Source organism: Ambystoma mexicanum, chromosome 3q, assembly GCF_040938575.1.
Source record: "Ambystoma mexicanum isolate Mex_15411 chromosome 3q, UKY_AmexF1_1, whole genome shotgun sequence".
Lineage (NCBI taxonomy): Eukaryota > Metazoa > Chordata > Amphibia > Caudata > Ambystomatidae > Ambystoma > Ambystoma mexicanum.
Genome location: NC_090926.1, coordinates 445,846,957 through 445,863,071, shown reverse-complemented (window position 1 = coordinate 445,863,071; position 16,115 = coordinate 445,846,957).

The window sequence follows — 16,115 nt, the reverse complement described above, 5'->3', positions numbered from 1 at the left end:
TATCTGAACCCTCCAAAAACACACCAACCAAGTCTTTCATAAACTTGGTGGCTGGGGACCTGACACTCTCACTGGTTTTAGCTAAAGTCTCCACTCTAGCTTTCTCTAGCTGGATTCTCTGACATTCAGTGTCCTTGTCTTTGAGCGCAAGATCCCTATTCTTGAGTTCCACTTGCTGTGCCAGCTCCTCTTTCTTAAGCTCAGCTTCTATTTCCAACTTGCGATATTCAAAGGCCAATTTCATCCTTAATAACTCAAGTTCCATGGAATAGCTGGGGTTTGGAACAGAGGCAGCAGGAATGGTGGCATTCCCAGAAACAGATTCAGCGACAACCCCAGGGGCAGAGTCCTCACTGGTTGCATCTCCCCCTTCATCAAGTGTTTCACCATCAGTCTGGTAGTCCACCAGGGCAGCTATTAGCTCAGCCCTAGACTTATCCACAAAGTCTAACTCCCTGGCTTCACAAGCACTCTGGAGAGCCTCTAAGCTCATCCTAGTCAATTTACCATTCGCAATGGGCTCCATTGCTTGTAATGCAGTTATTTGGAACACACCCAAACCTTAATCTAATAAAGTGCGGATATTTTGTAAGTGGCACGGTTATACACTGAGTCTTAAAACCATAAGCATCCCACCGCTGCCACCAGCTTGTCAAGACCGGTGGGGGGGTCTGTACTTCCGCTCTCTATATGGTAGAGGAGAGGCACAGAGGACCCCAGCCAAGATTCTCAATTATGGTAGCTATGGGCGAGCAATCAAGGCCTAGCTTCTCAGGAGGTGATGCAGGCTGGTTCTTAAGTACAGTGTATCCCCAAGCCCCCACAAAGGAATGTCCACACACTGTATTACTGAAAACACAGTCTTTATATAATTAATATTCAAGGGTCATGTACACTTATCACAACAACGCACTTTGTGCTCAGGAAAACCAATAATGGTAAATATCTACAATTCTAAAGTGGTACCACTAATATTAGACCTCATTAAAGTGCATTCATAATACTGTATCAATGGCACGCAGATCAATGAGAAGGAAACCAGCAATAGAGAGAGGAGAGATAACAGATGGTTGAAACAATAGGCAGAAGACTGGCCCTCGCTACTGGACACAGTTCTGTGTGGAGATCCCCCCACCTGGGCAACCTGTAAAATAAAGAGATATAACACAAGCCCAGTCCATATATTGTTCAATAGTCTTATTCTCTCCTACAATGTTTTTACCCCCCCAATGTACCTGGTGGAGTCGAGTTCTTCGAAGAGGCGTCGACAGATCCTTCTTGAGCGACCCCCTTTCCAGTGGGAGTCACAGATCGTCGAGAGGCGTCGAGAAACGTCAAAGACCTCGGGGTTCGGCGACGGGGAATCGACGGCCCTTCTTGAATGCCTTCCCTTTCAAGCGGGAGGCACGGGGCGTCGAACGTCCGTCGACAAACGAGGTAGAACGATGTCGAAGAGGCGGCAGCTTCGTCCGAGCGGTGCTCGTCGGCGTCGGGGCGTCGGCGTCCTGCAAGGCGGAGGTGTGCGGGGCACCTCGATGACAATAGTTCTGGACCGCAAAGATTGTAGAGACGGGAGCCCAGCAAGGGCGTCGGGTCGTCCGAGTCTTTGAGGTCGTTGGGTGGCGGGAAACCCACCGGCAGGTTTCTCCTCGGCGCGTTGGTCGTCCTCGACTTTCTCCGGCAGGATAAGCGGTCGACGATGCGGTCGAGGGAGTCCTTCGATTGAATGTTCTTAGGCAAGGGAGCGGACGGCTCCGGTCGTCGGCGGCACGGCGTCAAGTGGTTCCCACGGCTGGGCAACACAACTTCGACGGGCCTCCAGCGGTTACACAAACCTGCGAACCCTGGTCGACGGCAATGGACTTCGACGGCGTCGATGTCCGGGTGCTTCACTTCGATCTCCTCGGCGGTCCCGTCTCGGGTCGGCAGCCTTTCGAGGGTCTGACTTCCAGGGCGCTTCGGTGAAGATGTAGCGGTGCTCGATGATCCCTCGGAGCACGGGAAGAGGGCGCCTTACCAGGTCCTCTCTCGGGTCAGTCCTCGACGAATTCGGCAACCTTCAGATCTGTCGAAGCAAATGCAGCAGCAAGTCTTCTTCTTCCAGCTGGACGTCGAGGATCAGCAGTTCCAGTTACTCTTGAGTGGAGACTCAGCTTCTGAACGCTTCTGAACAATTTCCAGTGGTGAGAGGTCCCCAGATATACTATTCTGTCTCTCATCCACACTGCTGGCACACACACAGCAGCCAATCACACAGAAGGGCATTCATGCAGTCAGTCAGCCAATCAGGCACACAGTGCATTCAGGCCACACTCCTCCCTTTCAGACACTCACAACAAGGAATGTGGATTGGGACAAGTACCCAGCCATTCAACACTACACACTGCATTCAGGCCAGTTTCGGGCAGGGCTGTCTCAGTCTTTGTCTCACATGCCAGAAACCAGACAACCACAACAAGGAGTGCATATTGGTCACACACTCCATTCACCCAGGTCCCACCCACAGGAGGTACCCACAACATACAGGGAATGGGAAGGCTCCAGTCAGTCTAGCTGGGCCTTCACAACAACACCATATATGGAACTTCCACCCAACAGCCAGTCAGGGGGAAGGGACAGAGTCAGGGCTTCCCAGGACTTTGGGAAAACAAGGTAAGAGGCAATAGAAAGCAAGAGGCCACAGGGGCCATCTTGTTTTCCATCAGGAATCAACTGATTCCAATGGCAGGGCCTGGGTATCCCAAAATGGAGGACACCCAGAGCACCTGTCAATTTCAGCATGGTGCTGCCACCAGCCCATACCCTGCTCTGTGGGCCACCCACAGGTGCCCAAAAACATACACTAGGGGCACAGGGTTGTACCCCTGCCCATGGGTGCCATAAGGGTATCCCATGGGTCTGTTCACCAAACCAAAAGAGAGAGCTGCACTGCCAGGAGTCCCAAATGGACTCATGGGCAGAAAACATGACAGAACACACGATAAAAGGCAGTAAAGGACAAGGATTCAGAAGCCCTGTCCCCCTGATGCATTTCCAGCATCACAATGATATGCCAGTGCTTGCGGTTGTGGTAGATGTTTTAAGTGGCCATAGGTGGAAGTAGGGCCACATGGGTGTAATCTATGGCACCAAGCACTTTGGGGAAGTGTGCCACCCTGTAGAAGTCCAGGACCACGGCCTGCCTTTCTGCGGGTGGTCTGGGCATGTATATGTGCCTGCGGACTGAGGGGCGTGCAGTGATGATTGCCAACACCTGGTGTAGGCAACGTGACTACGTGGGCTGTGAGACACCCCCCCACTATGGCAGTTGTCAGCTGAAATGACCCAGTGGCCTAAAAATACAGTACATTGAGCACCTTCTACAAGGGACTCAGTGCTTTGGAGCACAGGGTGGGTGATGTGTGTTCATCCTCCCACTCAGTGACCAGGTCTAGGATGATATGAGGTGGATACCTATACCTGCCATAGACCTGGTCATCAGGCATCCCAAAAAGGCTGGTCCTGGTCAAAGAAATGTGGGGCCTGGCTATTCTCCTCCTCCTGCGGTGTCCCATGATCACTGCTGCAAGTAATGAGACATTCATCGTAGCTGTATATGCTTGTTTGTTGTTTGCACGCACTTTTATGCTGCGCGGGGGTGCTGCTGCCTGCTTTCGTGTGGCGGACGTATTTGTGCGTTTGCGTGTGTTTCGACTTGCGTGGGTTTTCACTATTCGATTCCATGAATACGTATTGTTCAGTAGCATGTGGGCTGCGTGTGTTTCCCAGCGGTACTTCCCACATGACGCCTACATTTTTCCCGCATTTTTCCCCATTCCCCGTGTTCCGCCCCCTTTTTAGGTGTGTGCGCGAGAAGTTGTGTGCTTTCCCCGTTCCTGTCGTGAACACGTTTGGAAAGTCGCAGTGATGTGTAAGGTTAGCGCGGATTTGGCACATCCCAGGAAAAACACGGACAGGGTCTTCCATGAATCACATGCATGCGCTCGTTTTTTCACACTTGCGCCACACGTTTTGGCGCACATTTATTCCATGAATTACCCCCAATGTCTAATCTTCAAAGTGATATGCACTCAGTGAAAAAGGACACAAGAGACCTAAAAGGAAAAATATATAGTACTAATGCAGACAATTGGGCCAATGAAGAAAACATATCAGGTGAAAACACTAAAAGAAAAAGAATACCCACAGCCACCTTCCACCCAAATAAATATGTTTTAAAACACTTTGGATATTTATTTAACTTTTGCAAATTGTTTAGAGTTGTATGTATTCGCTATAAGGAGAAAAACATTGAACAGTTAATCTAACTGCACAAATACTACACTCAATATATCTCACTTTTAAGGACTACCTACAACACACACATATAAATAATATTCTTGCATACACCATTTCATAACTGCAGCTACAGGACCCATGGACATACATTTCAGCCATAGTTATATACATATATTACACATATGGCACATTTCTCACATAAACTGTATTAAATGGATGATATAACAATTAGTCATGCATTTAAACAGTCTGTGCTGTCTAATGTCTATTTTTTAAACTTAGAGGGTGGCCTGAAAAAGGGACATTTTGGGGTATGGAAAAAGGAGGAATGAAATGGGAAGAACATTAAGAATAGAACATAAACTCAAAATTGTACTAATAAATCGTTTTTTACTCTGACAATGTGTCTAATTGAGTAATCCCCACACAAACTCCTTTAGAAGTATCCAAATAAACTTCCAATGCATCTCTGTGATATTCCTTCAGATGTTTTCTTAATTTTATTTGACCAAACATAAAATAACCCAAACACCCAACCCAACATACCTGTCCACAATTCATGCGGATAGCTAATCTTTCAAAAACTCCTTCCAGAGTTCCGTGGTGATACCAGAAACAGGGACTTAGCCAATGCTTCTCCCATACTTTCCCAATTTCCTCAACATCAATGTTTGTAACATTCTCATGATAAATTGTTACCTCATAATTATCTGAAGAAGCAGCATCATCACCTGACAAATCACTAAATGAATTGTCAGCTACAGGCTCACAACTTCGCTCCATTTCTTTACCTTCAAACAAAAACAATATATAGCTGAAACGTCCTCCAATAACAATGTGTATGAACTCTTCAACCCCTACAGCTGCAATTGACACAGTTCTTACCCATTAGAATGTTAAATAAATACCACCATCCAATAGATAACACCTTTCAATATGTAGCTTCGAACAACCAATTAAATAATCACTTCAGACCACTATTGTGATTGGAGAAAAAATGCGCTCTTATAACTCACCTGTATGGCCGCGGCTATTCTGTACCCAAAGCTGTCAGACAGTTATAGCCACGACTAAACCATCCTGCCAATATACACAATGGGGGTCATGCCGAGCATGGAGGTAAGGTCCAAACCATGCCGGTAATGATTTACCGGCATGGTTTTCCGCTCCATGCCATTCCAACCCCAAAGACCGTAAATTACAGCACCGTAAATTACAATGCCGTAATTTACATTCTTGGGTCGCGCGCGCGCCCCACCATGGTGAAATTAACGGCATGGCGTAAACCGGAGCTGATTCCAAGTAAGGAGCACAAGTAAATTACGGCCTCCTCAAGGACATGCAGCATGTCCGGCCGCTCTAGGAGAAGTCCTACCAGATAGACACCCCTGACCACCTAGACTGTGACACCGTCACCACCATATTGTGCCACAGACACAAGAAAAGCGAGCACTATACAAATGTACAGTGCCAACTCAGCACAAGTGATGGTGTTGCCTGTGCCCCACACCCATGCCAAAGGCACCCACCAGCACACAGTGGCATGTCACAACCGTCCTTCATGCGGCCACATATACAAGTGACGTTACACCTCCCCAAGCACACAAGGGTCCACCAATCCCCAACATGGACCACCCATGAGATACACAACAGTAAAGCTGGACCTAATGCAAATGGAGGCATGCCAAATGACAATGGTGCCCCTGACAGCACCCATAGGTCGTATGTGGACCAGCTTGGCATGCACGTTGCGGACAGCAACTGCAAACAATACCACTCCCCCTACGTGCAGATGGAATGCAACGCTACCAAGAACCGCACACATGGGTGGGCCCGACACCAAACAACTACACATGACTCAAAGGGCCAGCTGATCAACACGCCACCGCACAACATGGCCCAACATGCAGGACGACCTGTCTGGCTGGCTGTTGAGTCGTCTGACTGTGTCATACAAGTGCACTGGTGCCACGGTGTGGGTGCCTGCATGAACCAACTGCGTTGAAACGATGAAGCCCTTGTACGGTGTTCACCCCGACAACAAACCTGCCACAGAACCAGTGCAACGGCACATGTGAACAGATTCCCACTTTGCCAGAACAAGGCACCCACATTACACTACATCTCCACCAACTGACAAGGGCTAAGCATACTACACCAGCACCACTCATTGGCGGACACCACAACCGTAAGCGCATATCGGAGGACACACTGCACATGCACAATGTGGCATCCCCCAGCCTTGCACCACATTGGAGACCCATCCCTGGGAGTGGAATTCACAGAGGGCAGCGGGGGTACGATAACACGTCACCGGCATGGCACCCCCAGAGGAGTGTTGGGAATCACCATAGAATGGATCAGAGCAGGATGAATACCATGCTCCACAGACTACAGCCATCACACCAAAATAAGAATAAACACAGTACACAGCACCACAATGATCCGACGTCAGGACAGCAGCATGCTGTCATGCCCGCGCCGCTGGCGCATGCATTGGCAACCATCATGGACTACTTGGTACTCATTCATCCTCCTAATACTCCTTGAACAACTCCTTTCCACGCCTTGGTCTTTTATTTCCATTTGCTCAACTTTGGTTCTTTCTTATTTTATTCAATTAAGTACATTTACCATAATGCACCTGGCTGCAGTCCTCCATTCCTGGCTACTCTCATTCATCGTTATTGGGACCACAATCCCCAGAAGCCCTAGCGGGCAGTGCTGCTTCCACCTGCTCAGGACCAGAGAGGGAGGAGGCAGATTGTCTTCAGGTGTGCTGCTACAGGTGCTGTCAATTAGCCTGCCTCAGAACAGGGCAGGGCTGTATATAAGCAGCTGCCTGCAGGAGCACAGTGTCTTGCATCTTGAGTTCTCCCCGCTCCTGTTTGCCTTGACCCTTTACTTTGTATGCTGTTCCTGTTGCTGCTTTATCCTGTTTTGTTCCAGTGCCCTTTCCGGCCTCCCTGCCTTGCAGCCGAACATGCTCCGCTGCCTTCTACCTACAGCCCTTGTCCTCTGGGCTTCCTGCCTTGCAGCCTATTACAGTCCTCTGCAGCCCTCTACAGTCAGCAGCCCTGCTCCTCTGGGCTCACTCCTTGCTGCCCTGCTCCTCTGGGCTCCTTGCTCTGCAGCCTGCCTCACTCGGGCTGCCTACAATCCTTGTCCTCTGGGCTCCCTGCCCTACAGCCTGCCTCACTCCGGCTGCCTACAGCCCAGCTCCTCTGGGCTACCTAGTGGCCCTATTCTTTTGTGCTCTCTGTCTGTTGCCTACTACTAATCTCTCTCTGTCCTGTTCTTCTGGACTCCCTGCCTTTCAGCCTACTACAGTCCTCCGCAGTCCAATACAGTTTGCCTGCACCTAGTGCCACTCTTGACTGCAGACCTGCGTCCTACTTTGCAGCCTTCTGTATTCCTGGCTGCTGCTCCTTGTTCTCTTCCTTGAGTCCGCTGTACTCCACCTTAGGTTATCTATTTCAGTCTAACTGCCTTTCCTTCATTTCCTTCTGCTAGATTGCTCATTGACTTCCTTTTCACTGGATATATCTGTTCTTGTCTTCTCATATGTCTTATGTAATCCCTTTGTACAGAGCTTGCCTGTTGGTTTCCGGCAGGCAACCTCTGCCCCTTCCCTTGTCCCGTTTTCAGTGTTACAGACACCCACTGCTGTTGTTCCCAACCATGAGCATACAGCGTGGGCCTCTGTTATAGCAATCTGTGCAGAAGGCTGGAGTTTCCTAAGGTTCGTGGAACACTCTTTCCCATTTCAGCATGCACCCCAAGAGGGAATCCAGTTTGTTTGTACCTTTGTATCTTTTGCCCCTTTTGGCTCACAGCTACTGTTTCCTACTCTTCTTTCTTGTTCAACTTCCTGCTGTGTGTGCTTATCTGCTACCTTAGATCAGCACAGCCACCCAAACCCTACATGGGTACCCTGTGCCACTCTTGACAGAGTGCCATTCCTGACACATGCAACAAAGGAACATGTACCTCAAGATGTCCACACCATCGTTCACGGACCATCATGTAGACACAACACCCCACTGCATTACATTTAATCGTACATATATTTGTGTCCCTGACCGTGCCCAATACATCCATGGACATGTCCAGATGGCCATCATAGAAACCCTGCCATTACATCCGAGTACTGTCCTCCACCATGACAGTCCACACACCAACCTCATTTGGCGACATATGCAGCTGTTGTTGGCTGTCCCTTGACAGCAAGCCATATGACCCCTGTCATAAACCCCCTGAACAGGGCCATGGGGCAACCAGACTATGGCCATACACGTGCATGCGTGTAGATGAAGCAGTCACCAGGCTTGCGTGATGCACATATGTGCCGGCGAACCAGGACTGGTGGCTGACCCCTCCAATGATATTTGGTGTCAAATGGGCCCATGCCATATGTGCAGATGGACAAAAAGTGCATCCCTAAGTGAGCGGCTATCACCCCTGACATGGTACTGCTACAACCACAGGATGATGCGGTGAAGGCGGAGGGTGAAGTGCCAACAAAGGTCCATTGAGGCTGTGCCCTTGAGGGCCATGTAATGCTCTGTACTTACAGTGGACAAGGTCTCCAGGACACAAGTCAGTAGAGGGTGTCATGACATGGGCACACAGGGCAACAGATTTGTGCATACTTGTACACCATGCACTGGCAGTAGTCAATGAACAAATGTGCAATGATGAATGTCCACAACAGTTGAACTTTGCAACACCAATTGTGTATTGTGATAAAAAAAGGAAAACAAAATAGTGCTTCCATCAGCAACTGTCCATGCCCCCTCCCCCCTACCCCCCAACTCCAGAACAAACCATCACCCACCTCCCCCCTCCCTCCCAACTCCAGAACAAACCATCAGCCACCTCCCCCCTCCCCCCAACTCCAGAAGAAACCATCACCCACCTCCCCCCTCCCCCCCAACTCCAGAACAAACCATCACCCACCTCCCCCCTCCCCCCCAACTCCAGTGCAGTCGTCCATGTAGGGTGGGGGGCCCACATGTGGCAGGATTGGCGAATGGCTAATGTCTCTTGCCCCCCTTGTCTGGGGGAGGCAAATCCCGGTGACGCAAGGAACGCCAAGTGCGTCTCTCCGGGCTGCATTGCGTGGCCTCACTTGTCGCGGATGTGCCCTCCTCGGTATTGTTTTGGCCTGCCTCAAGGGCATTTGCTATGCGATTCAGGACATGGCATAGCTGGGTCGTGTTGTCCGTCAGGGAGTCGCACAATCTGGTGGTGCAGTCAGTGAGGGACTGCCGCATTTGATTTAGTTCCTCTTGTAGTTCAGCCCGGGCCTGGAGATTGTCCTCAATATAGTTCTCAATGAGATCGCTCAACTGGCGCACTTGGTGCTGGTCATGGGAAGGGGGACCATCTGAGGATCCACTGGCACCAGCATGCCCTGCAGGGGGTGGTATGGGTGGACTTGGGGGAATGACGTCATACCCCTGCGGGTCAAGTTCAACAATGTGCACAGGTGATTGTGCATCCTCGGAGTCACTGCATGACGCAAGGGTCACGGGGCATGGCTTCGGCATGTGCATGCTGTCCTGGTCATCCTCCAACATGGGCCCCTTTATGGGTGGCGGGCTGGGCTCCCACTCATCCGGTGCGGTAGCAGCAGCCTCCCCTGAGACGCTCGACTGTGCTGAGCTAGGGGTTTGCACAGTTTCTGCCGCCGATGCTGTGTGGGTTGCTGGTCTGCCAGCTTCAAGTGGCCTTTCCGTAGGCTGGGGGGTTATTTTTTTGGCTGCTGGCTTCGGCCTGGCCCTGCCAGTACCCGCAGAGGTGCTTGGGCGGCTTCCTTGGGGCTCTGTGCTGTCATGGTCTGTGCCTGTGGGGGTAGGAGAGAGGGACAACATTAGTGTATGTGCAATGTCCTATTTGCATCCATGGTTGCATGGACATTTCGGTCATTTACGGTTTGTTCTGTTTGGGGGGTAGCTATAGCAGTGGTACATGTGCATGGTGATGACATATACACATGTCTGGGAGTGATTCATTGTGCCCTGTTCATGTACATTTTGGCTGCTACTATGCCTACCACGCTGGACAATGTGCATGATGGCCTGTGCAAGTCAATGCACTATGGTTGATGTGCATTATGTACTCGTACTTGGCCCAGCATTAGGCGGCACTTGCCTCAGCGTTTGTTGGATGGGAGGAGGGCAACACGAGAGGGTGCCTTCGATGACCCTGGGTCAGTTTACATCATGCAATGGACATTGGCAGTGTACACTGTCGACACTCACCTCCTTCTCCAGAAGTCGTTCCCCCGCACTCCATGCTCCCCACGCCCTCAATGGATTCCGTGCCAATGAGCTCTGCACAGGTCTCCTCCCTGTGCTCGAGTTGTACTGCGGTGCTTGGCCCACCTCCCATCTGCAGGGCCTGGCTGCGGTTGCTGGATAGTAGGCCCCGCACCCGCACCCGCAGGTCGTCCCACCACTTGCGGCAGTCCCGGGGGATGCGGGGGGTGTTGCCAACAGCACTCACCCTCTGTGCCAGTTCCGCCCAGATGGTCTTCTTGCGGAGGGTCGATTCCCTACGCATGTCGCCACTGAAGACTACATCAGCATGCTCTGCCAGGTGGTCTACCATGGCCTGGAGTTCATCGGGGCAGAATCTCTGCTTGCGGATGCGATCCGCCGCCCTTTTTGGTGCTTTCGGCATGTCCTGCGGTGCCTGGTCCGGTTCACAACTTTGTTTCCCTCACAGGGCTGCTGGCAGCTGCGGATGGCAATGGATTGTGTTTTTAAAGATGGCCGCCGCTCTCCTTCCCGTTCCTGTGCGATGTCGTAATTTCCGGTTCCTTTTTTTTTAAGTTACCGTAATTTACGGTCACCGTTATACACTGACGCTAATGCTTACAGGGCGGTGTTGTACTTAACGTGTTGCTGCATGCCGTTAGGGGTTTTTCGGGGGGTTTTGCGGCAGGTCGCGCGGTGTTTTTCCGGCATGGCGGAAAGCGCGTGTCCGAGCGCTCGGAATAGGTAGTAATTTCCGACCTGCAACCAGCACTGTGTCGGACTTTACGCCATGCCGGAAAATTCCGATACTTACCGGCATGACTCGGAATGAGGCCCAATGTCTCATTCACTTGCTGGTAGCCACAAATACAGACACTATTTAAAGCCCAAAGCATATATATCCCCAGCTACGGAAAACAAAAAAATATATATATGTATATGTACCTGTGGCTATAAGCACAGGGAATAGTCAAATTGAAACTCCATCACAGAAAAATAGACAGGGAGGGAGGGTAGTGGGCAACATGGGGACAGGGATGTTGTTTTGTTTTGGGGTGTGGGTTGGTAGTGGTGTATAATAGGATATTGGATGTTTATAGAGAGAAGAAAAACCCGTTCTTTAACTTTTTGCTTATAGCGGCGGCTACACAGCAGGGTGCCTATCATAAACGCGGCTATGAACGAAAACATTTAAAAAAATGCCTTTTTGGGTTATTGATACATTTATACAGTCTGTGTTCTGTATTTTCAATTTTTGTAACTGAAAGGTTGGGGGAGAGAGAAGGAGGATGGTGGAACTTGCAAGAAAAACCATTAGGGTTGACACATATAACAAGGGGTAAAAAGGGAACATTTCTTTAGCATTTTTTGTTTTTGTGTGCGTTTTGTATGTTTTTGCTTATTTTTTCACAAAAGGGGGGAAAATGGCACTTAAAAAAAGCCTAGTGGCGGCAGTTGGCCTGGTGTTCAAAAATAGCCCATGCCCAGCCATCCTTCACAAGGAATTAATTACCTCCAGCAATCTGTGGTAGTCTTCATTCGGCACAATTTTTGGCAGAGGGATCTCTGCCTTTTATCTATCCCCACAGTGAAGTACAGCCACATTGGAGGTTGCTCTTTTTTGCGTGGTAACAACCGGCGTTTGGAATGCCCTACTACAGCCAATCATCTGGCTTCCTGCAAGGCTTTAAAAACCCTTCTTTTCTAATTGGTTTCTCGTTCATTTTCCTACTCGGAGAGCCAAGATGGCTTTGGGCGAACGCTGCGCTTAGTAAAATGTCTCTCAAATCAAATCATGGTGTTGCCTTGTACACTATTTGTAACCTCCTCCCATGATGCCAACTACCCTCCCTGCATGCTTGCAGTATATATGTATGTGATGCACGTACAATCTTCCCATGCCCCTTGTTTATATCTGGGGCTATAAAGTTTTGACAGTACACAAGCATTTAAAACTTGGGATCATTAGTTTAGAGGGTTAGAAAAGATAGAATGAAACCAGGCTAAAGGTGAGGAGGGGGGAAAACTACAGTATGCAATTTTGTGGCATCTAAAATACTGTAAATAATATTTCTAAAATTATAAAGTACACTGATTAACGCGGCTACCCACGGCCATCATTATAGCCACGGCTCTTGCATCCCTATCATACCTACAGCTACCAAACACATATGCATATCTGCGTGTACACAATTTCCCAATCACATTGTGTACTGCAGTTATGCACCTACACGTCACTCATAGCTGCATGAACAGGAACAACCAGTTAGGTGGCAGGGTATGTTAATGTGGCTATTCCTAGGCGTAATGCTGTATACCCATGCGTACGGCAAAAAACAATGAAGCCAGTTATTTCTGTTCGTTATAAATGCGACTAAAGGGAAGAACTGCAGCGAAAATACGTTTCTGCCCTCCCAGACCCTTTCCAAATGCCCCCATATCTGTGCCAGCTCCCCCACTCCCTTGAAGACCTCCTTATCTCCACTGCCCTTTCCCTTTTCCCCCCACAACACATGTTGTTCCTGTGACGCAGTTTCAGTTTATATGTCGGGTAGCCGCGGTTATACCCCAGGTTATAGCCAAGGGTATGCGATAAATGTTTGAGTATGTTTAAAATTTCATCCCTAGCCCCCTCACGCTCTCAAATGTCAATTGGTGTCCTCTTGCCAACGCCCCACCTCTAGTGTGATGGCATTTTCATGGGTTTTTGACATGCAAATGAAATTCCTATGGGGGCTGAAATGGGAATGGGGAAGAACCGGTCCAGGTCCTCGGAGGGAGGAATTACCAGGCCTTCCGACCTCGGAATGGCCCGGTAAGTCCTCATTCCGAGGACCCAGACCCCGACGCGATTTCAGCGGCAGCCATGCCGCCAATAGCGGCATGGTTACCGCCAAACTCGTAATGAGGGCCATAGTGTTTTCTATCGCACGGTTCCAATTTTGCAATTCCCTTAAGTGAACGTTTCCCTTCCACGCACCAAACATGCACATTCTGTATATATTCTTAAACTGTCTAATCTTGCAGCGGCACATGCTAGCTCGGTGTAACACCATCAAAGAAGAAGGTCCCACAACAAAATAGATGCGCTGGTGCCCTACTTGAAACAGCGCTTTCACGACCTTGGCATCATGTGGAAACGGATGCCCACGTTCACCTAAACGAAGGCTGCACGTCAGCGTCCATTTAGGTGGTGCACAAAGGAGCCCTGCAGAGTAGTCCTAGCTCTTAAATCAATCAGCATTTCTTGTGATGGAGAGAGATTCGTCATCAATGGTGATTCTACAGTAACTTGCAGTTTCTTGATCGTCGCTTGTTATATTTTAAACCTTAACATTTGAAATGACAATGCTGTAGGTTCGAACGTTTTGTAGGTAGTAACTTTAACTGCTCATTAAATCACATTTTTAGAATTGTTTTTATTTAAATTGAAAGATTTTCTTTCCACATATGTGTTCTTTCACTGCACTTGTGTATAAGTGCTTTACAAATCAACAATCAGCCTAGGTAAGGGTGAAGACCTGTGAAGCTCCGCCTATGGTGTGAGCAGTGCATGCTGGTCGTGCGAGTCATGATATGATATGGCATTTATAACGTGCCTATACACAAGTGTTTCGAGGCGCGACAAGGCAAGGGAGGGGGAACAGAGGGAAGAGTCATGGCTGCACAGTTTATCATACCTTCTGAATTTCTACGTTTTATAGATTTTGCACTGCAACCATAATAACATCCTTCTAACAAGTGTATTCACTCAATTTGCATGGATTTTATATTATAAGCAGAACTATAATGTACTATCAACTATAGTTTTTTAAATTAATTTCGAAAGTCTTAACTGAATATGTCTCATGATGTTAACACGCTGCCCATGACATATTTAAATCACTTTTTGTACACACATTACTTAACAATAACATCCCTTTGAGACATTCCACCCAGAATGTGCATGGTTTTTAAAGCATAGGCATAAACATAATGTCCCTTTAAAATAGTATTGAATTTCAAAGGGCTGCAGGTGTAATGAGAGACTAAGATGAGTATGAGGCAAACAACGGTAATTAGGGACTGTGATGAGGATGTGGGATGTAGTGGTGATGACAAATAAAAACGAGGATTAGGGATGTGGGGCTATTGAGGGGCAGTGACAAGGTCGAGGTATGTGGTTGTAATGAGGGAGTATGATAAGGTTGGCGGTATGGTTGTAATGAGCGACTCTGTCAATGGTGGGGAATGTGGGGTTAATGAGGGACTGTGACTACCATGAGGGTTGCAGCAGTAATGAGGGACTCTGATGAGAAAGTGGTTTGCAGGGTAAGAAGGGACTGTGACGAGGATGAGCTTTGCTGGGGATAATGAGGGTCTTTGATGAGAATAGGGGTTCAAGGGATACCTGGGACTGTGACAAGGATGGAGATGCTGGGCTATGTCTAATGAAGAACTCTAATGGGTTCTTGTGGTAATAACGCACACTGTGACAAAGACGAGAGATGAAAAGGCAATGGGCGTCTTTGGCAAGGATGGGGGCAGGGCTAATGAGGAACATGGCAAGGATGGGGGATTTCAGGGTGATGATGGTCTTCGATTAGAATGAGGTTTCAAGGGAAACCAGGGATTGTGATAAGGATGGAGATGCCGGGCTATGTGTAACGAGGGGCTGTGGTGGGTTTGTGTGGTAATAAGGCACTGTGACAAAGACGAGAGATGAAAAGGTAACTGGTGTCTTTGTCAAGGATGGGGCAGGGCTAATGAGGAGCATGGAAAGGATGGGGGATTTCAGGGTAATGAGGGGCTGTGATGAGGATAGGTGATGCTTGTTTAAGTGTAATAGGTTACTGTCACTAATAGGAGAAATGCTAAATACTGTTCTACTGTTAAAAGATTGTAAAGAGAATAGCAATGTAATGCCCATACGGTAAAAATATTACAAGAGAACAAATGATCACTGCACCATTTTGCAAAGGAAAACAAGGTGTATTACATGCAAAAAGGTCTCAGATGTTCCTTAGAACCCAACTGACATGGAGCTCATCACACCACAATACGTTACAGGTTAGATAGTGGAAAACCACAAATCAGCATACATGGGTTACAATGTTATCCCACCTCCCTCACTGGCTACCACCTATAGAACATGCTAATAACCTCCCTATTTTCCGTGGACCAGGTAGCCACACCTTATCTTAACTCATTTCCCTATTCACATGGCCCACTACATCGTCACCATTAAATCCAGGTATAAGATTGGCTTATAAGTAAATTGATAAAATAATAAATTGTGACCGTCATGTGATGTGCACCCGTCGGATCCAGACATGTTTAAAGTAAAAATGTCAAGGCCAACTCTGCTTTCATAAGACAATGGGCCTTCTCATTAACCCAGGTACCACGGCGCACACAAGCTTCACTCCCAACCATGTACTACATTTATTGGCATCACCTTTTCTTCTCCTATCCCAAATCACGCAGCGTTCTAGACACGTCTCCCCTTATCTCTTTCAGTTCCCATGTGCCCAATAATGATGGGACCAGGGCACCACACTGTAGTCTAAATTTCAGGGATGTGTTTGCTTTTGG